The sequence below is a fragment of the Thunnus maccoyii genome, chromosome 24 (genome assembly GCF_910596095.1).
Source record: "Thunnus maccoyii chromosome 24, fThuMac1.1, whole genome shotgun sequence".
NCBI classification, from domain to species: domain Eukaryota; kingdom Metazoa; phylum Chordata; class Actinopteri; order Scombriformes; family Scombridae; genus Thunnus; species Thunnus maccoyii.
The window spans coordinates 6990237-7017930 of record NC_056556.1 but is presented as its reverse complement, the minus strand read 5'-3'; the positions used below and the strand labels follow the sequence as shown (position 1 = coordinate 7017930).

General features: G+C 40.5%; 1 protein-coding gene across 4 annotated transcripts in view; it reads right to left on the bottom strand.

The window, feature by feature from the left end:
* filip1l (filamin A interacting protein 1-like) overlaps positions 1–24306 on the bottom strand; it is a 73109-nt gene extending 48803 nt beyond the window's left edge. For 2 of the 4 annotated variants that reach the window (XM_042404877.1, XM_042404880.1), the window contains exon 1: positions 24014–24305. The gene's annotated coding sequence lies outside the window, so the exon portion shown is untranslated. Of the gene's footprint in view, positions 1–2917; positions 2937–24013 lie in introns of those variants that run through there. The other 2 variants (XM_042404882.1, XM_042404879.1) reach the window with 2 other exon arrangements.
* Between the last annotated feature and the right edge of the window lie 3388 nt (positions 24307–27694).

Below are 27694 nucleotides of genomic sequence, written 5' to 3'. Positions count from 1 at the left end.
TACTACTTTGCTGCCAATCTAAGTTTATCTAAAACACTTGGCGAACACCTAAAGTTGGCGGTCTGTAGCTACATGCACACTGTAACAACTTTTTATGTTTATTTTCTGTCCAATAAAGCAATAAAAAATAAAGTGAAAAATGGTAAAAGAGAATATTTTCATTAGTTCAGGGTTGCCACCGAGACAAAATTGGAAATCTCACCACTCCATCTGAATTTGCCTGCGGCTTAATTGGAGCTTAGAAACAATGTGTTCAGGACTCCTGCAGTGTGTGTCCGGCCTCTGTGTGAGGCCCTCTGACAGTTTATGAGTAAGAAAGATGGCTGGGTGATTGCATTGTGCACACTCTAGGCAAGGCGCCACATGATTCAGAGCTGAGGTAATTCCCTGCAGTCTAAGACAGACTCCACATCTACTTACTCAGAGATCTGGGCTACAGGCGATAGACAGAACTGGTCAAAGTGTGTGTGTGTGTGTGTTTGTGTGTGTGCAGATTAAGGTACTGCACATTTAGTCCTTTCCTGCACAATATGTAAAGGATAGAGTACCGTTTGTTGTGTGTTTGTGTGTGTGTTTGCAAGTTTGTAACCCAACCTGTGGCATCATCAGAACAGTATGTAACAACACAGCTCTGATTAAACTCAGCTATTAGTCTCTGCAGCACAACTAGAGCCCATTGATGCAAACTCGTGATGCAACAAATAGACAGAGAGACACACTCGCACTGACCCACACATGTGTCCAGATTCGAGGCTGCGATTGTGCAACAAATCCAAGACTCACAGACATGTAACGCCGGCCCGCTGGGATTCCTACATGTGCAAGTATCACGTATCTGCAAAATCTCCAAGATGGATCAGAAATATATCACATACTTCATAAAAAGGTTCACTGAGGGGACGGGAAAATAGTTTAGTATTGGATCTGACTTATCTCCAAATCAGTCCCTTACTGTCGTGGTGGGAGTCAAATAAATGAGTTTTGAGATCAGCGTTATATCTCTGGTGAGTGATGGTTCCTGATTTTTTTGTGAACAGTGTTATTGGAAACTTGGAGGAAAGCGGTAACAGTTGGAAACACTGGAATGGTGAGAAAAAAGTCCAAAAAAGCTATCCAACTGTGCTGATTTGTGTTCATGGACTGATGTGAAAAGTAATTTGTTCATCTGCAGTTACTGTACACAGCTGAAAGCACCTTTATTTCATTATCCAAATACTATGATTCCATTTCTAAGAGATTTGCTCTTTTCAAGATGTGAATGACATCAGCACAAAAGCTTCAATTAAATTTGACAATGTAGATTTTGATCAAGCAGACTTGGCTTTTAGTTGACTGATAATATTAGTTAATCCCATTTTTTCCCCCGATCATTAAGTGTTAATCTTCAAAATCCCATCACCAGCCGTCAGTTTTATAGCAGTATAGCCAAAGCTAAATAAACACAGGGTGTAAAAAAAGGCTTTGGAAGGCACAGCGTAAAAGATGCTGTTTGGAAATTTCCTTTGGGCCTTCCTTCGCAGGAGGAGACAAAAACACTGGCTCTTAAAATGCTTGTGTACGCTGTGTGCGCACATATTTTCTCCATGACCGTGTTGTGCTGTCAGTGTTGTCAGCTCGGTAAAGGTGTGAAGGCGAAACTGCCAAAAGTTAATTAGCCACCATCTGTTGCATGAGACCTCGGATAACCCTATCAGTCTTATAAGACATTTTTAGAAGATTAAATCAGATCTATCTCACTGATGGTGAATCTGTCTTCTATTTTGTGTTTGCTGGATCAGACATCAGTGTGTCTCCTGTGACTAATAAATGAATGAACATGTGAGTTAATTTGAAAAACAATTCGGGAAAACTCGATCCAAACACGTCAACAGTTCTCATGAAGTCACAATATTACACAAGCATCAACCTACACTTATCATGTTTGTACCTGTGACTCAAGCGCAATAAGAATACATCACGATTTCCATCTGTTGAACTACTCATTGACAATAACAGCATGAATGAACGGGTGTGGGACGTGTGTGTAACTGTCCAGAGATGACTTAACCGCGCTTTGTCCTCTTACTAATCCCAGCCAGCCAGTGTCAGGCGTTTTTTGTCAGAGCCGCTTGTATAAACTGTAGTCATTTTTCATTTTGTGAGCCGGGGATTAGTGCCAGAAGGTGATGTTATGATTAACAGGTGCTCACATCTTACGCAAGGGACTTGGCAGCTTAGCTTCGTTTTGGCAATAAAGGCAACTCATTGAAAAGAATAATTCAAGCATCAAACATGATTATATGCAAAAGGGAGAATTAATTAATGTATTTTTTGTTTTATGTATGTAGATTTTAGGGGGGTTTTTTTGGCTTTTCATTTCAGCTATGTGTATATGTATAAATGGATGTATGACGTGTAGCTGTGGAGAATAGACACCCAAGCACCTGCACAGAGGCGAATCAGAACTTGTTTTTTTAAAGGGTAAAGCCAGGTACTTAGGTACATCAGGTGCTTTGAAATAAATGCTGACAACACCTCACAATGATAATGCTAAAATGCTGATGTTAAGCAGGTTTACCATGTTCACCATCTTAGTTAAGCCTGTTAGCACGCTAACACTTGTGAATTGGCACTAAACACAAAATACAGTTGAGGCTGTTGGGAATTCTGTTAGTTTTTAGGGTATTTAATCATAGACGTTATTGGATGAGTTAACATTTTTGGCCTGAATGAATGTGCGCACCAAATTTCATGGCAATCCATTCTATAGTTGTTAAATTTATTTTTAAACTCCCAAAAATCTCATGTGGCGCTACAAGACAGATCACCAAAGTCATTAGGATTCATCGTCTGGGACTCATGAATGTCTGTACAATCATTTTTGCCAATCCATCAAGAAGATGTTGAGATAATTCACTGGATAAGTGAAAATACTGACCTGCTGATGTTGCTAGTGTAAAGTCAGGGTATCACCAAAGCAGTTAGGATTCATCCTCTAGGCAGCATGGATATCTGTATCAAATTTCATGGCAATCCATCCATTAATAGTTGAGATATTTCAGTTCAGACCAAAGTGGCGGACTGATCGACAGACCAATATTGCCATCCTAGAGCTATGTCGCTAGCATGGCTAAAAGTGGACGAATATTCATAAAGACAGTTTGCTTATTCATTCATAAGTCCTCTTTCCTTTTTTTTTTTTTTTCCTCGTCCTTTCCTGAGGCCCTTCCATTACCTTGCACCCTCATTAAGCAGCGAGGACAGTGTCCGGAGCCAAAAGTAAAGCTGTTACTGGAAACAGTTGGCAGTTTGGACTTGTCTAGCCAGGACCACCAAGGTTTCTCAAAACTAGCTACCAGGTCAAATGGCGCATTCATTCAAAGAGTTTTTACGCAATGAACTCACCAAGCAACCAGCCAGCCAGCAATACACTAAGTCATAAACCCTCATATAGTCCGGCTATAATGGTCAAGCTATTTAATCACACATCTGAACACTTCAAAAAGCCATTAAGCTTATTATTTTGGGGCTTTATGATTTTGGATCTTTTCTGTGACTGTTGGGTCAATCTGCACCACACCCCTGCCACACACACACATAAAAGGCTTTTCTTAGATGTTATCCAAACTTTGTTAATATACTTTAAAGTACACTCTCAGTGTGCTATACAATGAGCACTCACTGTCTCAGAAAGCTAAAAACTTCTTTTTTTTTTTTTTTTTAGCGATGACTTCACTTTTCATGTGAGCTGGAAGTGAAGGAGAGGGAGGGCCGTTAAAAGTCAAAAGGGTGAAAGGTGAGGAAGCAGGTGTGCTACAAAAAAAAACAAAAAAAAACACCTCTTCACACTTTTTTCTCCTAAGAACACACAGAATTCATGAAAACACACACACACACCCTCACAGTGACATGTGTGGGACAGTTGGCATGTGAGCAGAAAACGCACACACATGCACATAACATATGCACGCGTGTACACACCCACCGCTCACACAGGCACACACACACACACACAAATTACAGAGTGAATTCCTGCAGCCTGACATCATGGTGCTGTCAATATGATTGAGGGGAAGAGAATGCAGATCAAAAGAGAGCGGAGAAAGGGAAGACAGGGGAGGGAAAGATGGAGAAGCAACAGTCTAACCTTTGGCGAGAGACAGATGATCTGCTGCTAGTCTGCAGCTTACTGTACACAAAAGTGTTCACTAAATCACCACTTACACGAAGTTTAAGTTGGGACTTTGGTGTTTGAATCCACATACCAGTATTAAATGCTTTCAGGTGGCTTTAGATTCTGTAACATTTTTCAACCTTTGCATAATCCCTGTAGATAGAATCACCCTCAGTTTTGCTAAAAACAAGCTTTTTTTCTCTTGGTTCTTGAAAAGTTCACATTTTTGACATAATGGGTTTACAGCAGAAACAGTTTAGTAGCTTGAAGTGAGTGAAATATATCAGTTTGAATGTTGTTTTTCCCAGCGTGAGGCTCAAATAAAGCAATTCTGGTTTCAGGATTTTCCATGTTTTTTGGCATGTTGTGCCTAAAACGAAGGAATATGTCATACACTTTGCTGAGAGTTAGATGAGAAGATCGATACCCCTCTCGTGTTTGCACAGTAAATATGAAGCCAGTCTTTATCTCTCAATAGCCCACAAAATCAGTTTGTGACCCATGAAAAATGTATCATGCAGTGGGAACTGGTTTTCATTGAGAGGAAGGTATGGAAAAGGTTGAATTGACTTGAATTGAAACTATCAGAGGCTACAGAGACTGTGGTGAGGTCTGAGCCATGTAAAATCAGATCAGATGTTGCTCATTTTTCACACTGTAAAAAGTACAGGTCAGGTGTGATGTATATGAGGTTGCATCCATATGTTGGCCTGTGTAATCAAATACCTGTTGTTGGTGTTTTGGGGAAATATTTCACTCCTAACGTTCCACTGGCAGTGAGGAGTTTAGATCCAGCCAGTGTGCTGTTTGTCTTCTATCTGTCCAGTTTTTTTTGCTCTAAAATGTTCCCTCACCACACATGCCTGTATATTACATTAGTTATTCATGAAATCAATTATTCATCTCTTATTCGTTACACATTCCTGCTCAATAATGTCATAGCATCTTATTTGCGTTCATAATTATGCGTACACATGTATGCGAGGGCATGCACTGAGAATAAAGGCAGGAGAACTTTACTGTCAGTGATGATTAGACTACAAACTTACAGATTCAAAGCCAGAGGAGGTCAGAAAGCCCTGAGATCCAAAATCACCACTTTTCCATTTCACTCAATGGGAGGTTCAAATTTATTTGGCAGGGCAGAGTGAAAACATCTTGAAATAAGCTTGATAAGAACATAAAAGATAGTCCTTATAATACTTCTGTTCTATTTTTTATTGTGCAGGAGTCTTCTGTTTTGATTATAAAACATATTCTGTATATATAACTATGCCCAGACGTCTTAATGATATACAGACAGTGTATGATATACAGGCTGTATGCTGGATGTGAATATTAATACCATTAATTGGTAATAAATCTGTGGTTCAGGAGAGCGCTGGGACAGTTTTAAGCGAATACTTTGGAAAAAAAGGTGTGGGGTCTCTTGAGAACAGTTTTTCCATTGTAAAATATAAATATAGTTCTAGTGTTTCTTGTATTGCTCCACTTAAAGTGTTATTAACCAGTGTTAAATGCATCAACAGTGCTAACAGCACCCAAAGAATGACTGGGTGTCTGTCAGAGAGCAGCACACTGTGCCGGAGGGGTTTCCATCACCCAGCTAAAAAAAAAAAAAGCGAGTGAAATGTTTACAAACAGTGCACCGGTTGCCGCAGCAACAGGTAGCGATCGGGATCAGCGTTCAGGCCTCAAGGTTGCATGAGGTGCCATAAAACTGTCCAGAATGTTTCCTGCAAGCATTAATGCTGCTGGACTGCAAATCAACAAGAGAAGCGGTTTGGGAATTCCTCAGCACTGAAGTCGCCCACAGCTCAGGGCGCACAGGGCCGTAATTCCTCCAAAACAGCCGAGGACGGACGATCAAGCAGACTAATAGAGATGTTTCGGCTCAGATGGAGGCACGTTGTTATTTAAAGCTTTAGGATATGACAGTGACTCGCTGGTGCAAGGGGCTTATAGCTGTTAAAAACGCCTGCCCTGGTGAAAAAGAACACTGCTGCACATTTTCTACATCTTCTCTTCAAGATGATGCAATCCCAGGAAATCTTTGGACTGGCCAGAAAGTGAAACAGTGTCAGCACATTTCACTCGCGAGCACGGCTCAGAAACAGAGATCACATTCAGTAACACTGTGCGTTTCAAAATCTGATTATATGAACAAACTTATCACCTCGTACGGGACAGTCTTCCAGCTGGAAATGAAGCAATGATAATAGCCTAAATCTCATAACTAAATTTACCACCTCATGCAAGTGGTTGTCCAATGAGACTTTGCTGTGCACATCATGATGTAAATCTATTATTGAATCTCTTTCCATGAGTCCTTTACATTGCCTTTTATGCTACGCAATGAGCAGAAGAGGAGGATCTCTTTTACACCAGGGGGCGCCATGTTGCCATTGAAGTTTGAATCTTCAAATGTCATTAAAGGTCTCCAACTAAATTCTCTTTCACTTATTACAGTTAATATTATATGTTATGCACTTTCTTCTCCATGTTGTAAATCTGCTGCAGCTACTTTTGTCTACTTTGTATACTTTGACACCTTTTGGCATCCCTCCTCTATTGCTTCCTCCTGAGTTTTATCCCTTTTTTTTATTGTAAAGGTTTCGTCTTTTGTCTCTGTTTAATATAAATAAAATGGACTTGACCTGAGAGAAATTAGCCCCTTTACAAACACACTGTGAGACGCGCTCTGAGCCAAAACAAACCAATGAATCTGTTAACAATCTCTTAGCCCATACAGGTAGAATCACATAAAGTTTGTTGAATGTAAGGACAATGGAGGTGATTTGTCCTCTGGGAAAATAGAAGTTAAGACAGAGAATGGTTGGAGACTCAGGCTTCCTCTGCCAGGTTTACATGTGAAGGCGTTTTCAGTCTGGGAGGAGGGCCAAGTTTGATGTTAAAGCATGAAATCTGGCCAAGCTTACATGCACTTAGTCCTTCTTGCTGCACTAAATGTGTAAACGCTACACACACACATATGCTGTCTGGTTGTTTGTCTGCTTTTAGCAACAGTGTTGCCATGAGAATGTCTTTCTCATGATCTCATGGTTGGCTCCAAATGTTGCATGTAACAGCGCGAGCATGTGCACAAAGGCCTGTGTAATATATTTAATTGTGTCAATCTACACTATATATATTGGGGATTTTTTTTTTTTTTTGTTATTTTTTGTCATACAAGGACTTCGCTTTTAACAAGGTCAAGCTGGTGAAAACAAAAACAGACTCCAGTAACAGAAGTTCAGCGACCTTTCAACCAGAACTGAGACCAAATTACTTTTTAATGGTCCCAGTCATGCTGTTTTGATTCAAACATCAATGCAGCAGAACATGACGCACATGAAGTGGACCTCATTCTCTTGGTGTTGCTCTTTACCCTCACAAAACACGACTGTACCTTCTATGTTTAGCCCCCCGCGTACCCAATGTCAGCCTCAATACATGTTCTAAACACGCCCAGTATATTTAATATCCTGTATCGTCTTTCATCTCTTGGGGGGTGCTCCGTGCTCAGTGTCATCAGACTGTAACCTTGTCTGTTTTGGAGCAGGTGATTATGAGAAAGAGAAGCCCGAGGGCTGATGGGGTTTGAGTTGGCCAGGGGGTGCCGGGTGGTAGTAATATCACCCCGCTGGGTGTCACACTGAACAAACCAAAAGTGAAGGGTCACCCAGTTCAGGCAGGCAGGATGGTGTATTTCAGATGGCGAGGCTGGACGGGATACTTTAAAGCTGCATTTGTTTGTATTTTGATATTAAAAATAGCAAAAATGATGTATGTATAAAGTAAAAGTAGCTGATAATTCTCACCTTACTGCAGTTGCCCTCATTTCTAACCTCAGTGAGCGTTTTAGCATCTTTCAGCTCATTGTTTTGGTTCTATAGCCCACAGCTTTACTGTTGTGGTTCACTCTTACATCCACTTAGTTTCCAGCAGCAACAGTTAGAGAGAAAAGCTATAATAAACTGTACGCTACCTGACGTGCACCAAACAGCGGACAGACAAATATAGCGACTAGCCAGTGAACATAGAGGTGCATTTAGTATCAACGGTGATTTGTGAGGACTGTTTATACACAGATCGCAAATGGTGCCAGCGTCTGGTTTCACAAGTGATTGTCACTCGCCATTGGCAGATAAACTGGTGTCCCACAGTCCTCTCACATGCATGTCATGCTTCGTTTCCAGCACAAATATGGTGTTTCTTTTGATTGGTTACAAAAATGACAGCAAACAGAAATGATGTCATGTTGCAAGTTACAACTTGTATGTTGCAAATCTGGTGAAACAGGCACCTGATATTTTCCTTGACAAAAACAGAGTTCAACGGAAGAGTTTATATTAGACTTCGATTAAGGCACGACTCCAAATGATTGCTAATGTTGCTCTGTTGGATGTGTAGATAGGCAGCTGTTTACGAATATGAATAACTTTAATGTCATTGTACAACGAGATTCAGTTTGCTGTACCAAGCTACATATAAATATAAGTAAAAAGGATAAAAAGGATATGGAGGCATGGAAAAGGTAGTAAGGCATTGTGTGTATCATGTGTGTGCATGAGTCACAATGTTAGGTGTCTCTAGATGTGAGAGTGAACATAGATCCTTGTATGTGTGTAGAGTTTTGGCGTTAAAGTGGTAGCGCATGTGTCAATAAACAGTTCTGTTTAAGACATTAGCAGCAGTAGCAGCCTTATAGTCCTAAATCTGTCGTGTTTTGGCAGATTTGTTCAGGAGATTGATTGTTCTGGGGTAGAAACTGTTCCTTAATCTGTCAGTACGGGCACTGATGCACCTACAGCGCCGTCCAAAAATCCATTAATGCAGATTTGAAAGGTTTTCTGTACTTTGTGTACTTCATCAAAATTGTAATTGTAAAGCTACAATATGCAAGTTCTGGAAGTCAAGTTAGCGCCAACATGAGACTTGGGAGCAAACCACCCTGCACCCTCATAAAAAGTGCATTTAAATAAAAAATATATATATAAGAAAGAACTGCTGTAGCTTTGATTGAATTTGGATACTTGGATATAGAGAAGCTTCTACCATAAAAAGGGCCTCCTGATTCCTCTTTTACATTTACCATTTAAGTATTCCCTGGAGTAATATCCAGTATACATAATCACCAATCTGTATGCTACATATTTTAGGTGATGTAACATCATACTGTTATGTTACTCTGGAAATATTCAATTGTTTATTTTAACGTGTGACTTGGCAGATAAGGAACAAGGCATGAATACCACTGCAGAAAATAAATTGTTCCTCCTACACTGCTTACAGGAAAAGCTAAACAGATAAAATGAAGCAACACATGGGAAAAAAATGTGCTTTCTGTTCACATCACCTCTGTGCTAACACTGCCAGAGCTGCTCAGTTTGTTCCCCTGTGAAGTTGATTTGTTAGAGCACAGCACTAGCTTTCAGTCGTGATAGAAAGTGGTTTAATTCATGTTTCACATTTAAATTCCAACAGATCTGATCCTCTCATCCCATCTATCTTTATAGATAGATTTTTCAGAAGTGTCTTTCATTAGCAACATTTTAAAAACATCTCAGATCTCCATCCTAATTTTAAAATCTAAGCCTCTGTTTCTGGATCCCCTCCACCCACTTTAAAGTGTCCTGTGTGCCCAGCATGACAGAGCAGCTCCAGACAGATCTGATGGTAGGAAGGTGTGAATAGCTGAAATGTCCTGTCACCACACAGGCCACCAGGGAAGAAGACGAATCACCTACAAGTTCCAACATCCTGACCACCGTGATCCTCTCTGCTTCATCCCAAACACGTACAGACAGATAAACACATGCACCGTCAGACATAAACAGAAAAATCAGAATGTCACATTGTACAAATCCAAATAATGTTCTAACTTATATAACTGCACTTTTTCAACAAATGTTGTCATCAAATCCCAGATGGAATGGCCTCTTCCTTATATGGAGTTTTTCCCTGCAAGTGGCTGAAGTACGACTTCATAGGCCACACTGTAAATAACACTTTCATAACACGCTTCTTAAAGGTGCAGTGTGCAGGATTTAGCGGCATCTGGCGGTGAGGTTGCAGATTGCAACCGATTGAATACCCCTCGCTTCATCTTCCCCTTCCAAGCGTGTAAGAGAACCTATGGTGGCTGCGAAACTCATGAAAACATGAAAGTCCCTCTCTAGAACCAGTGTTTGGTTTGTCCGTTCTGGGCTACTGTAGAAACATGGCGGTGCAACATGGCGGGCTCCGAGGAAGAGGAACTGCTCTCTATATAGATATAAATATCTCATTCTAAGGTAACAAAAACACAAATATTCTTATTTTCAGGTGATTAGACACTAATTAAAACATACTTATGAATATTATATTCAATTTCTGCCAAGTCTATTTCGACTAGATGCCACTAAATTATACACACTGCACCTTTAAGTAGCACATCCTGGATCATCCAGCTGCTGTTCTGCAGGAATATTGAGCAGATTAATCTGATGTTGATACTAAGTAGTTCGGGGCTGAATAATTGGAGAATTACAGCACAGTGTAGGTTGTTGAAAAAAAGTCATTCAGTCTCTTTTAAATCATAAAGAGAATTTTTAATTTAATTTAGTTTAAATTTAGTTTGTTTACAATGTGGTTTATGAGACTAATTTTCTGATTAAGTTTTGTAAGTATTATAGAATATTTCATTTCAATTTTTCTTTGTTTCAGAGCAGGTATTTTGTAATATTTCTTTTTATATTTTACACTATATTTATGTTTTCTATCTGCAAAAATGAATGTGGCATAAAGCTTCAATTTCTTTTGTTAACCCTGAAACAAAAAGGTTCAAAACATTTAACAGATATTTAAAATTATATTTATTCTCATGCAGTAACCCTTTTTTCCTTTTTTTTTTTTGTTCATCTAATGTTCATCTTAATTTCAGTTTATGATTTTAACCTTGCTTCAGTATTGACAGGTGTTACTCAGAATTAACAAGGGCTTTTTTTTGGGAGGACTCGAGCTCTGACCAACCAGCAGAGGGCAGCAATTTTATATTTTAAGGAGTGGCCTTGTGGAGCTTTTAGACTGAACAGTGCAGCTCACTTTAGTCCTTAATCAACAACATCACAACACTCATCACTCCTTATGTCCACAAGCTATATTCATCTGCTATTTCTGGCTGCTGCTGTGCTTGTTTGGGCAAGGTTTGACGAGAGCCTCATTCTTTTGTTCTTTGGTTAAAACGGCTGCAATTGCAGTTACTGAAGGACCATTAACTGTTTTGCAAGTCACATAATTAAAGACATGCTGAGTGACACTAGTTTCCTGTTTTGTTCATTTTGTTTTGTAATTGTTTCTTTGTTATTTTATGGGAATGTATTTTCTAAAACACAGGTGTGTTTTTCACTTCCAATCTGTCATGGTCTCATTTACTGCAAGTTAAATGGATCATTGTATTAGCGGCCCACAGAGAGCTTACATAGTCAAACACCTTTAAACAGGGAGTAAACAAGATGATGCCTGAGCGGATTAGCCACTAGATTGTTCTGTTATGTTTTTAAAAGATCTTTTCAGTGTCACAAATGAGAGAAAGCATTGAGTTAATAGCACAACTTTCCCCAGAGAACAGCGTCTGTAACTGTATAATGAAATCACTTGGCGTTGTGTTTGGTTAGGATTAAAATGTGCACATCCCTCATGTCTCTTGGTAGATAGACCCCACTGCTTAGAAGTAATGTGGGCTCAAGCTTTTGTGTGTTTTAGGACTGACTGCAGATTAAAGAGTCAAAGCACTCGTCAGCTGGTGAGCAGGCTGTCACTTTGTCTGCAGTAACTGATGGTGGAAGTCACGTCAACGGTCTGTGTCTTGAATGTCAATTCAGCTTAAACTTGTGGCCTTTTACTAAATAATTGTCAAAAAAAAAAACAAAGCGGTGATCAAGAACAATCTCCAGACTTAATGATCAGTTTTCAGTTTTATGCTGCAAAAGTAAATTCAAAGTCCAGAAATGACATGTAGAGAAAAATAACATCCAGGTGAAAGAACCGTGACACAGAGGGGAAAGAAAAAAAATGAATAAGACACAAAGAAATAGAAGGACAACAACAACAATAACAACAACAACAACAACAACAACAACAACAACAACAACAAAGAAAAGTGAGCGTGCACTCATTCATTCACCGGTGCATTCTCAGCCTGTCCATCCATCTGTGTAGCGACAGGATTGACAGTAGAGGATTACAGGGTCACAGCATCCATCAGCTGGTCCACATGCTGTCAATTTGCCCACAGAGCGCGCACACACACACACACACACACACACACACACACACACACACACACACACACACACACACACACACACACAACACACAAACACACATACTGTACTGCCTGTGACTGAAAGATCAACTGTGTTGAGAAGGTTGCTTTCCAGGAATGAATGATGAATGTATTCATTAAAGTGTTTAAGTCACAAACTCAAGAATATAATCTGATAACTGTCACAGTTGCCTTTATATTGTATCCACATTGATTAGAACAAACATTACACCTGCAATAACTGATTTTTTGGCCACTTGGGGGGCAGTGAAACAACTTCTGATGACGAACCTGCTTATTTACACCCAGCAGATACTGAGCAACATTAGCATCTAATATTGCTTTGTTATCCACTGACTCCTGAGGGGAATATCTGGCTCTTTAGCTGCTAAATGCTCAGTTATGTTCGGCAGCTAGTCGCTAACTTTGTCTGTGTGTGTGTGTTCTGGTACCGAGCAGTATGTTTACCACTTCCTGCTGTGTTTTGGAAGCAACATTAAGAAAGAGAACAGTGAGAGTGAACCAAAACAGATAAGTTTTGGGCCATAAAATCAAAGCAATTAGCTGAAAGACTCTAGAAAGGCAGCTTTAAATTCTTTGTTACAATATTAATGTCACTCTTCAGGTATATAACAAAATATTATTAAAGAGCAGCTCACATCTACTAATAATCATCTTTTCATAATGCAAGTCCTATAGACATAGCACACTCAAGTAGCATAAGAGAAAGCAGCAACATGCAGTTGAAACAACATCAATAACATGAATTCATGGAGGAAATCTGTCTTTTTCAGATAAGCAGTGAGTGGCTCAACAGACACTTTCAGAGTCTGGAGTAAAAAAAAATAACTCTCTGAAAACATTAAGTGGCAAATTAAGCAGGAATATTATGGTATTCCTGAAAATCTCCCCAACTAATGACTGTTACTGTAGTTCTTCCCCCTTTTTTGCCTGTAATCCAAACTCTCAAGTGGCCGACCAACGCAGCGCTAAAATTAGAGGTCATCCTATCCTCGTGCACAGTAGAAGCGGGGAGAAGGCGTGACATTGCCTCGTGGTTTTGGACCACGTCCTGCTGTTGGGGGGGGGGCGAGGGGGGCTGCACTGTAGTCTGCTGCACTTCATTTCATTTAAGTGTCGAGGGTAAATTGCACCTATCAGCCTAAATCCCAAAGTATGCCTGTAACTGAGATGCTGCAGATTTACTCCATATTCCAAATGGCATGTTGAAGTTGGGTACAGTCGCTGGCAAATCCTGTCAACACACAGGAAGCGATGAATTGAAACTCAAGTCGAAAAATTCAAAGCTGCCACTTTAATAGCTGTGAGTGAGCGCATTGCCCAGAGAAAGCCTGAGTCAGCGAGGATGGCTCGGTGTCCTCGCCACCTCCGTCCTCCAGACGCTTATACATTTAAATATGAGGAAGTGTGATACAATGTCCTTCAAAGTTTCAGAATTGAAACAGATGTGAGTTGTTGCTGCCACTGTCTTGTGCAGCTTTAAGCTGTACAATCCAGATGTCAGTGATTACAGGAAGGTTAGCAGCTAGTTGACACTTCACTCTAAAGTAATAAACCCACATGACAGCCGTATTACTGACTGTGGCATCACAAAGTTCCAGAGTTTAATGGAGAGCTGTGTGTGAGTGTGTGAGTATGTGTGGATCAGAGCAGTATTTTTGGTGTGTATCTCATAGTCTGGCTGTCACCGTATGCATCTGCTCTCTCTTCAATATACCTGGATTAGTTTTTTGTTGGCATGCATGAACAATCTGACATCACGAGGAGGAAATAGAGTTAGTTCAGAGAAGGCAGAAGCCCTGGATTTTGACTTGCAGGGAGCATTTTACATACATTCACCTCAAGTTTTGGAACTTTAACCATGTTTTGTATCCTACATCATAACAATATAAAAATAAAAGCATGCACCTTTAAACGTTAATAAACAAATATTTAAAAAAGATAATTACATTTAGGTCTTGCTTTGCATCCTCCCATCTTCTTGACCAGTTGCCCAGCAACCTATTCAATAAGCTGTCTGATGACTCACACCTTGGGCTATTTACATATTAGATGTCTAAGCTGTGATTAGATCATTAACTTTATGACAGCGCGCTGATGAGTGCATTAGTCTGAAGGATAATCCAAATACGCAAATCACTTGGCTGGACTCTATCTATCCGATATACAAACAAACAGGTAGGTGTGATTTGTTCATAATGAGCAATTATTGAAGTTTGTGCATCCAAAATGTCCTGAAGCATCTCATTGGTCTACTATTATGGGGGATCAAGATGTTATTATCTAGCAGCATATCAGTTTCTTGAGGGGGGTTTTGGATGATTTCGATATTACCTGCACTGTTCAGCGATTTTAATCACATCTGCACAACCTCCAATAATAATTACAGCAACAATTACCCACTGTCAGTATGTATCAATTACCTAATCAGCTGACCTGATTCATTGTTACCACCAGTCAGTTCAATGAAGGAAAGATAAACTTTATGAAACCTCAAAAGCTCATCAACGTCATATTCCAGCTGATTCTGTCTATTTATTGTAAAAGCATAGTCATTAGTAGTAGTTTGCAAAAATTAGATAATTAACAATAAATCATACTAATTTACAGTAACACAAACCCTGAAGGTGATGAGGGTCACATAGTTTTCTGTATATTACAGAATCAGCTCTTGTAATGTGCCAGTGGTGAAAATCTGTCGACTTTTATTACAACAGAGGAAGAGAAGTATTTTATTACCCAACTCCCCTTGTAATATTAATCCTGCCCAAATATGGCATCAGACTGAAGCCCAGAAAGATAATAAATTCCTTCATGTTTGACTTACTCCTACGCGCCCATGATACACTCACCCAGGTCTTTTCACTTATTTTTCACAATTAGATCCCAGCACAGTTCCACTCAACTTCAGCCTGAGTAACGGTCTTATTATCTGCAAATGTTGACAGCACCTGTGTGGGTGTTCAGAGCCTTTAAAAACTGTCCATCTTTATTTGGTAATTTCCTCATTTCAATTTATCTGCTCAGGGTCATAAATGGAAAGAAAGTCTTGATAGTGTGAGAATAAAACATTTAAAAGTATGTGTAATTTCACCAAATGCCTCTCAAACACAAAATGTTTCTCTTATTATTTTGCAAAATCACTTATGTTTATGACTGTAAACTGCAATGTAACCAAATCAGAACCCAAACAGAGAGATGTAAAACCCAAATTGATGCCAGCTACAACACGACTATAAAGTAAGAGCTGCACTTTACCACACAATTTATCCCAAGGTAACCTCAAAATGCGAAAAACAGAAGAAAACAATGCAGTTTTCTGGCTCTGTGGCTTTCTTAATCAGTGGCTGTTGTGCTGCTCAGTGAGCTGAGTCATGTTTTTCTTATTGAAAAAAAAATCTGTGTACTTCAATTTTATAAGCGGTGCTGCATTCTCTGTTGTGTTGTAGCAAATTCCACTATGACTCATCTGTGCAGAGTAAAAAAAAAACAAAAAAAAAAAACGCTTTCCCTTTTAAGTCTTTCACAATCATTGCATTTCTGATTTTTTATTTACACTAGACGGCAGCACAGTTTGTTGTTTTTTTTGTATCTGGATCATGTAACACACTGTGCAGGTCTGTGCAAACCCCTGATTCAAGTATAAAAGGTAGGGTGCAAGGTTGTTTAGAAATAAATGCGCTGCACTTTGAGGATGAGCCACCCAAAGCCACAGTTTATCCAAAGCGCTACTGTGGCTTTGGCCCCCTGCACTGCCTATGAGTCATCTTGGCAGATAGGTGTAATATACCCTCCATCACCCCACCGACTATGTGCTGTCGAGCCCTGGGCCTCATCCCGTACTGACGCTGCAGCACTCCAGCCAAACACAATCCCGCTCTATACAAATCACGCCCATTTAAGACATTTCTCAAATCTGTCCAGAGTTGTCCGGGCTAAAGTGAATAAATTAAGTGCCACAGGGCGCAGCACTGACATTTCTCACCACTGCCCTTTCCTCATCTGTTCCTGTTTGCTCTGCATGCCTCAGTTCTCTTAAATAAGAGGGTGCAGGGAAAATGTTAGTGGGTCATCAGAAAATAGCTCCATAATTGACCCTGTCATTTAGCGAATGCAAGAGTCACAGAGCCACGCTAAGCCTCTCTCATCTCTGCTGGGTCCATTTCTATAGCAACAGCAAACAGAGAGGGGCAACAATGGAGGCTTAAACTTAAAGAGGAGTGTTCGCAGCGGGGGCTCCTTGGTGCGTTTTATTTTTTCCCTCCGGTGCATTTTTAGCGTCAGGCTGCCACCTGTGTCGCTTTATCTAATCATGTTACATATGCCAAGAATTTCACAACCAAAGCCGAGTCCCTGGTGGGAATACAATGCAGAAATAGCAGCGAGCTGTGAGATGGTTCACGTTGAGGTTGGCAAAGGTTGACACTGAGCTCTGTAAAGATTTCATTTACATAATGTGGCTAACTAGCAAGCTATACCCACGGAGAATAAGATACTCTTTGCTTGGGTGCAAATTTATCTGACACGTAGTGTTAGATGAGTAGTTATTAACATAATCTAGTGTGCTGGGAAGGCAATAATTTAACAAGCGAACTTTATAATTAAGCCTAGGCCACCAGACGAATATGGTTCTCCAATTAAAACTGCAATATTTGACTTGTTTATCAGATGGTTAATGAAGGTTTAGTTATTTCCAGATCTGCAAAAGTACAACATAACCTCTAACTCCTCACCAGTACACCCAAATTGGGATATTCTTATGGGATGTTTGGTGATTTCACTTTCCACCATGGATTTTGCAAAAAGGATGTGAAAGAACTCACATCTGCAATTTCTAATAAATGCTAATAACATCTCAAAATCTAAGAAATGTATAGTTCTACAGAGTAAGTTATTTTATCAAGTTAAAATGAGAGGAAAACTCTACAGTGTGACATGTTAATCTGTCCGACATGCCAACCAGGTGACAGCAGCTGTAGGCTTTCTTATACATATGACGCTGTGTACCGCTGTGACGGTTTCTGCTACGTCATGGAAAGCATCGGCCCCCCATCAGCTCGCAGAGGAATCCGAGTTCATCGGGCCCTCGCTGTATATTTAACATAGAACATTGGTACTAAATAAAATAAAGGTGGTGACGCACCGGCAAGTCTGTGCAACATAGATAACTTACAGTAATAGCATCAGGAAATGAAAAGACAGCCAGGGTTAAAAATCTATTCTGGTGACAAATGCTGTCGGGTTACGAGCTGCTTCTTTATATTTAAAGCACAAAGGTGAGAGTTTCGCTGTGTATCACGGTCAATAAGATTTTCTAATCTTCTGCATCAAGCACCGAGTTTTATGTCTACTTTTACTGCAAAACAAGGCTGATGCCACATGTGCTATATAAACATTTTCCAACTATCTGTGTCTTGTTGTCCTGGGGCCTGGGCTTTTTTGTTTTGCTTGACTTTTAATGACAGACAGTCAAACTTGTAACAGAGCGAATGAAAAAAGTATGGAAGAAGCATCTTTTGATGGTATGATGAGAAGAGTTTGTGGCTGCTTTCATTCTGACAGATCTGACAGATCTTACTGTCATGAACTTTTCAAGACGGTTTACAGTGAATTCAGAACTTTTAGAGACTATAAGTGCCACATACAGATGAGTAAATCATTTTCTTCAAAGAGTCATTATGGTCTCAATCGTTAATAGGTTTATTACTGGTCATTTTGGAGATTTGAAGACTTATAGTAGCTTGAAACGGAAAAGGTGGCGCCAACACTGGGCTTCAAACAGTCTCCAATGGGTGATGTCACACCTCACTGCGTCCATCTTTATGTAGAGTCTATGGTCTGATCTTTATGTGATCCCTTTCATGTACAACTATTCATTTGATCTGTTGTTAATATAGAAATATTGGTTATTAGAAGCTTTAAGGCTGTCTGTTTGCACTGTACAAGTAACTAAATCAGATATGTCTGTTTCTAAAGCATCATCATTTACTGTTGTTGTAACATTAGTTGTCAGAGAGTTGTCACAGGCACATCATCTCTTTAGGTTCAGAAGAAAAAAGGGAATTTTCACTGTTGCTTATTCTACCATCTCCTCTGTTGAAGTGATGCAGAGCAGTCTCATGAGAGGAAGCACGAACCCTTTTTAATTGTTCTGCTTTTTGAGATCCTCTCTCGCCGCCTCTCTCCCTGTCTTGTTTTTCTTGTCGCAGTGTGCGACGTGTTGCGTGGGGAGTGAGAAGAGTAAACACAGACACTAGTGAGTGTGGATTTAATCTGAGAAGAAGAACAGATCCTCTAAATTTACAAAAATATGACAAAAAAATTGATTCGAGCTGTCTGACTGAGCAAGTTATTGGGTTTTACAGAGTATGTAGAGGAAAAAATGTAAACTTCCAAGTGAGTTCAAAGAAAAACATAGAGTTATGTGGTTTTTACAGCTATTCTCACTTTGGATTTCAACCATTGTTGCATTTTTACGCATACAATTGGAGCCTCCAGCTATGATCCCCTGCTGAGAGTGTTTAATGCAGCACAGGCAGCCTTCCATCACAAATGCTTCATGGTGTACTGATGCAGCACGAGCTTTATTCACTTTTACACTTCCGTGGAGACGAGCAGCGACTGTGTCTGCTGCGGCACGCGGTAACCATTCGGTTCACCACCGGACGAAAGATACATATGTGAATTATTTATGCACCTGGAGTCAAGCTGTTTCTTCCGTGATGCACCTGGGGAGAAGCCTAAAGTGCTAAAGTGAGGTGTCAGCAATAAAATGCAACATAAAGATAATAGAGTGGCTGTCCACAGTGGGTTTTATCAAATTGTACACATTTTAACCAAACAGTTTGATGGTTGGTTTGACAGCTGCTTTAAAGATTTAAGCATTTCTTACAAATACTAAGGAAACTGTATCACTTTCTGCATTTCAGAATACACTTCTGCTGTCCATAACAACATAATGCTCCTAACCCGTCTTCCTAATACAGAGTTTTTCCTTTTTATAGTCTTGTCCCTGAGCCTCTTACGCTTGTATGTCTTCACTTGCTCTAATGGGAACGGGTTCTCCGAAAGCACCATCCAGCTGATCTTTCAATCAGCTGGATGAAAGATTGTACTGCTGTACAGTCTGATCTCAGTTGACTTATTTTGACTGCAGGTCAAGCTGCAAGATTGAGAGAGACTAATGTTGGACAACACTGGCGTTTCTCTCTCGGTGTGTATATATAGTGCTCTTTTCCCAGAGCTGTGAGTGGCTGGTATTCTGTGGGGGGAAACAGGATCCGCAGGACTGAAACAAGTCGCTGTACGCCATGTGTCCCTCAATCCACACAGTGAAGGCCTTCTTGTACTGGTCGACCCCTCTCCAGCAATCTCCCAAAGCTGCAATTTTGTATGCTATGCTTGATTTTTTTAAAGGAATAGTCTGGGAAATACGTTAATTCTCTTTCTTGCCAAGAGTAAGATGAGAAGATCAATACCACCCTCATGTCTGTATGGTAAATATGAAGATACAGCTAGGAGATGGTAAGCTTAGCTTAGCATAAAGACTGGAAACAGGGGGAAACAATCCTTGCTCTGTCCACAATTCCTCATTCTTTAGCACCACATTGATGGTACTGTAGTTGTTCCTCTGTACTAGTACTGTACATTTACAACTAAAACTACTAAACCAGCACCAAAATTTTGCCTTGATAAAGTAGGACCGAAATTCCTGACTCCACTTCTTCTATTTTAGAAATTTATTACAAGGTAACATTAGCTAGAAATGAGACCAAAGCCATTGATATCCACCGCATGTCAACGAGACAGAATGACAGTTACGACCCATGAACCTCTCATCAACTGTCTTCTCATATCTTGTGACTGTTATCAGTTCAGTGGAGCATTTTTCTGGATGCTCTGTCAAGATATGATGGAAATACGAGAACATTATACTGTGAGAAAGCCTGTTAATCCACACTCTTTACCATCCACTGCCAAAGCGAAGCATCAGGAATCATTCTGCAGTTTTCCTCTTAACATTTAGCCCTGTTACACTTGGTCTTTACAAGAAAGAGACACATTTTTCCAGTGATTTACTCTCTCTCTCTCTCTCTCTCTCTCTCTCACACACACACAACTTAAAACAAAGTTAAAGACATTTTCATCCTCTTGGATTGTAAATCCAGACTACAAGTACTTTTTAAGGGCTAATCAAGAAGAGATTTACTTTGATTAGTTCACACTCACTCTCTTCCATGCATTGTGCACACAACCAAACAAGCTCTCCTCACTGATGAATGAAACACCTTCAATAAAGCCTTCGAGCCACGCCGTCTAATCCGCCCTACAGCTGGTGAAGCTCAAGGTGCCAGGAGGTTTGCCTTAATGCGTGTCTGGTTTAATGATCTCTGCCCCACTACCCTCAAACTGTCAATCACTCTGAGAGGGAAACAGTTTGCAGCAAGGTGCTCTGCTGCGGAAAAATATTATGAAGACGTCAACTTTTGCTATGATACGGTGGTTAGGCTTCTAACTCTGTGATGCCTCATGGTTGCATACTGTTTGCCAATTGTTTCATGATATTTAGAGGCCTAAAGAGGTAAAAACCAAGGTTTGTGTAGTAGAAATATTGCATGTTACTCCCATTTATCATCCCACAACCCATCAGATTTATCTTGTGACCTGCCCTGACAGGTTGGGAACCACTGCTGCACGAATTTATTTTATTTAAATCAAGTACAAATTTCCATCTGATATTAAAGGCTGTATGAGATTTGAGCTGACCAATATATTGAACTAACCTTTTACCCTCCTTTCTGTTTTCTGATCAACTGGCTAATAAAAAAAACTCCACAACAACCCACTGACGAAGATGATGAAGCTTGCCAGTCGGCGTATAGATGAATACACACACAACACAACTCCACTTCAACTCACATGACCCTACAAACACCAAACACCCTAAACTTGCTGATCAGTCTGTCGGGTTGCCCTCTTGCTCTCCTTCTTTGACGGTGGATTACCAGCACCAGAAGGCTAATGGCTCTCCGCCCCACTACCGTACGTACTTAAACAGATTAGCCTGTCACTTCTAGGTCCTGTTCACACCTGGCATCAACATGCATCTTGGGTGATCCAATCACAGGTAGACAGTTCTAAGTACGTCACTTCACACCTGGCGTTAGAATGCGTCTCCACATGCGTGACCACTTGTGATCAGATCTCACTTCCCCACAAATAAACATGTAAATCATTTCTGTTTACAAAGACTAAATGCCTTGTTGGAAATTCAAAGAAGAAGAAGTTTGCAGACCTTGTTGTGCAGATAAAATCAAAACTCTTCGGCCCAGATGGAAATCAGACAGAGTGTTTTGTCTGTACTCCATGAGAATCCATTTTGCCTGTTGTTGTGGCTTCTTCTTGTTGTTTTGCACTTTAATGTGACACTGATGGCGTGTAAATGAGTATGTACTTGAGTAGGCGGTCCTTCAGTGTGGCCCAGGACTCATTTGAGTACACACTGCTAAAAGAATGTGGCCCAGACCACTTCTGAATGCGATCTGAGCAATCGGATCTCAACGCGTCCTCGATTCGTCTTGGGTGCAGTCACACCTGAACTTAGAGCTGTCCACTTGTGATCAAATCACCCAAGACGCATTTTAATGCCAAGTGTGAACAGGGCCCTAGTCACAAGCCAAATCCCAATCCTTTTAAAGATGCATCTGGATCGGGCTGGGGTGTCCTTGTGTCAGCCCAAATATTTACTCACAGGAGGGAGGATTGTGGGAGTCTATGAGGGAATGTTTCAACACCTGTTGATTATTTTTATGATTATTTTAGCCCATAAAATGTCAGAAAATATAGAAAAAAAACTGCCATTTCCCAAAGCCTAATGTGACATCTTTAAATTGCATATTTTGTCCAACAAACAGTCCAAAATCCAATTTACAAAGATTTATAAAATGGCAGAAGATAACTTTGAAGGAAAATGCTTTGTATATTGACATCATGCTACATTGTAGCTTTGTACTGACGCTGCCGTTGACCACATTTAATTTGGTCGCTCCCTGTCACGACAAGATCAAAACTAAAAAACAGACCCTTCGTACGATAAATGCAACCATACGCTTTCTTTATTCATAACTTGTGAGTAACCGCAAACCATAACGCATGGTGTTGATCTCTGAGAGGGATCCTTTTTTTGGTCACATCTCTCTTTGACTTTGCTGACCATCACATACCAACACATCATCAAACTATGGATGCCAGCACAGGACGTCCCAACGTGATAATGACTTTGGTATTTTTTTTTTTGAGCCAAAGTGGAAAATAGAGTCTGTGTCTGGGTTTCACAATTCATTTCAGCTCAAGTGAAAATGCTTTATTGGATTGACATTTGACTGTCTCTCTCTCTCTCCCTCACTCCCCTCAGTATGTTTCCAAACTGAGACACGAGTGCAGGCCTGGTAACTTGACCCCCCTCTCCCTCTCCCTCCCTCACCAGTCCTCCTCGCACTAAGATACAGTATGACACTGCTGCAGGTTCTCATGGACACGCTGCCCTTTGGAAATTCCCTGGCTGCAACCAATACGACCCATCAAGTAACACCAGCGTCCGCTCGACAGTATCACTGCACAAAAGTGGATGAATTATCACCACAGCTTTGATATGGTGGGCAAATTGACCACGGGGTGTGTTAGCGCTGCCAGGGCAATATCATGTTCTGCTCGCATCAGCAAATTCAATTGAAAAGCGTTGGTGATTTATTCTGGTTTACTGACTTTGAGCTCAGCTGCATCATTTTCAGCAAAAAATACATTCAGTCATTGTAGAGAGATGCATGCAAATGAAAGACAAATAAACATAATTATGATCAAAATCAAAACAGTGTATGTCTTTTGACTGCTTGGCCAAAAAAAATCAATCCAATTAGAGCAAATTCGATCCAAATAGATTAAATCAAGATTATCAGACATTCCCTGTGACACTCAGAGCCTCCCCGTAGTCTCTCTCCTCTGGCCTCTAATCTCTCTATCTGGCTAATTAGCAGCAACCTTGCAGCAAAGCCGCCACAACCCAGATTACATCCCACTCTTTAACTGTTCTGCAAATCCACTCAAATTAGACATTTCAGTGCATCTGCACTTTAAGCTGTTGTTCACAACACACTGCAATATGGTCTGTGTCTTTGCAGAGACACATAGAAATACAATAAAATCCAGAAAACTTTTTTTTAAAATGAAATGATGAAGAGCATGTACAGTATTTGTATAACATTTATGATAAATTAAACAGTCATATCATATATTATAAAAATCCAGATATATCACACATATCAATATGTATTTGCCGGAGATTTCAGTATTATTTGTATAGGTGAGACCCCCTCACAAACACACATAAACACAAGCTTTTGCATTTTGCATGTTTGCCTCCAGAATAAAAGAGATGAATATTAGGTTTGTCAGAGCATCCACACACACGCACACACACGCACGCACACACACACACACACACACAGTCACTCAAAGCCAAGCTCCAGTCTTACCTCTTGTAGCAAAGCGTTAGCCCACTGTGCTGTTGTGCCTCTGCAGTGCCACTGGCTGTGCCTTCAGCCTGCCGGCTGAGATGAAGCGTTATCCTCAGTGTGAATGTTTGCTCTGCTCTCCTTCCCGACGGTGAGCGTCCTTTTTCTCTCCTCCGTCGCGTCCTCAGCTGGCCTCTTGTACAATCCAGGTGGTCTGATAGGTGGGAAGAGAAGAGGAGGAAGAGGCACGTCTCCTGACAGACTGAGGGAGCTGCTGTGTGTCTGTGTGTGTGTGTGTGATGATGTCTGAGGCTGGGGACTGTGAAGACAGACTGTGTGTGTGTGTGTGTGTGTGTGTGTGAGAAAGAGAGAGCAGAGGGGGAGTCAGGACCTGCCATGCAGATATCAGCCCTGTTGCAGTTAAATTTAAACCACCCTCCCTTCTGACACCTTGAGCCACGGCTGCCCTCCCTCTACAGCACACACACGCTCGGACGCAAGCACACACAGAGCTCTGACGGTACCATATGGCCCTTGACGGAAGACTGAGCCCTTGGGAGTCTGTGACTGTCCCTGAGGAGAGAAGGAGCGAGGGGGGGGGGGTGGGGGTGGAATTTAGACATTTTCTGCCAGAGCTCGGTGACAAAATGAAAACAAAAACGGCACCAAAACTGTTAAGTTATGCATCGCTTTTGTGTTTTATGTTTGCGCTCATGCTCATTTAAGAAACTCTGGATAAAATCTGACATGTCACACCATGTACTGCTCCTGAAAAATCCTATAAAGTGTTATCTTTGTCACCTTGGATTGGGGTGGGGTTGCACCAAAATAGGTACCTGACCCCTCTGCTGGTTTATAAAACTGTGTTGCTTTCTGATGCAGACTGGGACAAGGCAGGGGAGGAGAGGGAGGAGAGGGAAGGGAGGAGGGGGGGGGGGGCCGCAGACAGTTGAGTCACAAGCAGTGCCTTTCTCTCAGCAGACGTCAGAGCCGTAATAGAATTATGGGTATTGTTCGGCTTTAGATGGCATGCAAAGCTAAAATAAACTGCTTTTAAATTAATTCTATTCAAAGACTTTGCTCAGGGGCTTTTTCAGGACATGAAAAATATCAGACCAAGGTGACCAAATAAGGATTGACATGTGGATATGTGTGAATGTGTTCCTCTGTGTGTGTGTGTGTGTGTGTGTGTGTGTGTGTGTTGGTGGCTGTGTGTGTGTGACCTGAATTGCGTCAAGACTCAGCCAGAGTCCTCCAGCTGTCAGTGGTCCCTCTCCTTGACGCACTGCCATAAATCTCCTGGCCAAATCTCTGTTTTTCACCTTTATTTACCCAGGTGTGTGTGTGTGTGTGCGTGTGTGGCATGACAATCTATGCTGAGTGCTTTACAATTGCTCTTACACACTCGAAACTCCCCTTCCGTAGCTCTTGTCAGCCAGTGGATTGGTGAGAGTTTGTGAAGGAAGGAAAATGAAGCTGGTTCCGGTTGGTTGATCGCTTGTTCCACACTTGATTTTCCCAGCAGATCCTTGAGGTGGAACTGGTAAATTTTTCAGCAAGAAGCTCTTTTTTTTTCTAACTTTTCTCTCCAAACCTGTCTTACCTTTAAACATCCTTTTTTCAACACGTAGATGAAATGTGCAGTCATTGCAACAGTAGACGGGTAGGAGAAATGTTACGGAGCTCTTATTTGAGTAGAAGAGTGGAAAAATGATTTAGTAAAAGGAAAATGATGTGAGATACTTCTTGAAAAGTTTTTTAGCCTAAAGTGGAATATGGGAAGTAACTCAGCAACGTCTCCAGCTGTTCCGATCGCAGCTTTAGAAAATGGAGCACACACTTACGTGAAAGTTAACTGAACGGTAAATTAACAATCAGAGGCTGACTTGATTTGCTTGCAACAGCAAATATGCATCTCAGTTATAAAGCAAAGTATGACAGCAAATAATGTGTGTAAGGATTTGCAAAGCTCTGTAGCTATATAAAAGTGTTAGGGATACCTTCGCTCTTGGCATTCAGTGGCACATAGTTGTCAATCCCAGTTATATATGTTGTCATTCTATACATTTTATACAGTAGTCTACACTGCTCCTGCCATATAACTATTACAGCAACCAGTGACCCATAAACCCTGTGAAGTAACATTATCATTTGGGGTCAAATTGTGGATATGATGTAGAATTTTGTTTCTCCAGCGTAGAGATTAGCTTTGTTGCATGTGTTTTCCTTTTTTTTTATGTACGTGTTTTGGTATTTGTAGCATTTCTTGGCTTATGCTTTCACTCTTGTGTGTGCTTTCTCCTTAGGGGCCACCATACTTAAGAGAGCTCTTAAAGTGAAGAAATGCTGAAATCATAGAATAAAAAATAAAAAAAATCTTTAGTACAAGACTAAGTGGCTGCAGGAAGCAGGGGGAAAAAAACAAAGTTATATCCAAACAAACAAACCCTGAATAACCTGAATAACAGGGATCTAGTAAAATGCTGCAGATTACATTGTGCATGAATTATAGCTGATCTTAACCTCAGTAGAGCAATGATTTTTATTTCCCCACTCAATGAATCAACACAATACGCCAATAACAGTATTTCACTGCCTCTACTAATTTCCTTTTCCCTTCTGACCCTGCAAGCAGACGAAACAGCAATCAAGGATATAGAAAACTAAGTAGTGCTGTCTTAATCATAGATGGCAGAATGTTAATGTTTGATAATGGATTTTGGTGCTATATATGTTGACAATACACAGTCTAACACAGCAAAAACCAAGCTGTATGTGTGAATTTATACATTTTCTCTCTGCATGGAGTGTGTATCGCTGTGAACTCAGCAGTGTTTTGGTTCCCTGAACACATCTTGGCACAAGACAGTCTACTGATGGATATGGTTTACAGCTTAGGCATGCTAAATGCTTGTGCTGATACATTTCATTGGCAGCTCTGTCAAGCATTTTAAAAGCTATGTGAAGTAATGTAAGTATGTGCATATGTATGTAATGAAACTACATGTATGTGTGGTGAAATTTCATAGGGTGGCCAAAAAAAGACAGTAGATAGACAGAGAAATATTACCTGATGGACATGAACAAACCTGAGCTCAGGAAATTGAATTTGCAGCTTTCAGTGCGGTGCTAGCATGACAGGCGCTTATATAGAAGAGAAGTTGTCTGAATATACACAACGAGACTGAGACCGGACCTGAGATAACACACATTATTATAAAGTCTTGAGTCGGTCTGAGGTGTGCAGTAACTTAACACGGGTGCTCACTAATCACAAACATCACAAAATTAACCTTACTGACAGCTCTGAGCGCGGCACGACAGAGAGTGCAGGCCTTGAAATTTCCAACTGGCCGTCTCTCATCACTTGCAAATGGCTGTGTGTGTGTGTGTGTGTGTGTGTTTATGATTTTGACATGTATATATACACGTGCATGTGTACATGTATGTGCATGTTCAGGAGTATCTTATTACTTTACTCTCATTCTCTTCATACGCTACCATATTCAGTCATCTTGTTTGTTTACTTTGATGATTATTCATTAGTGATTTATTTTTATTGAACAAAAAAAAAAAAAGATCATAAAATGAAAAACTCAAATTAGAGGAACAAGACAGCTTAATAGCAAAAATATAGTGTATACAAATACCATTAATAGAACACCAGTGTGCATACATTTACAGTATATTCAAAACAAACAG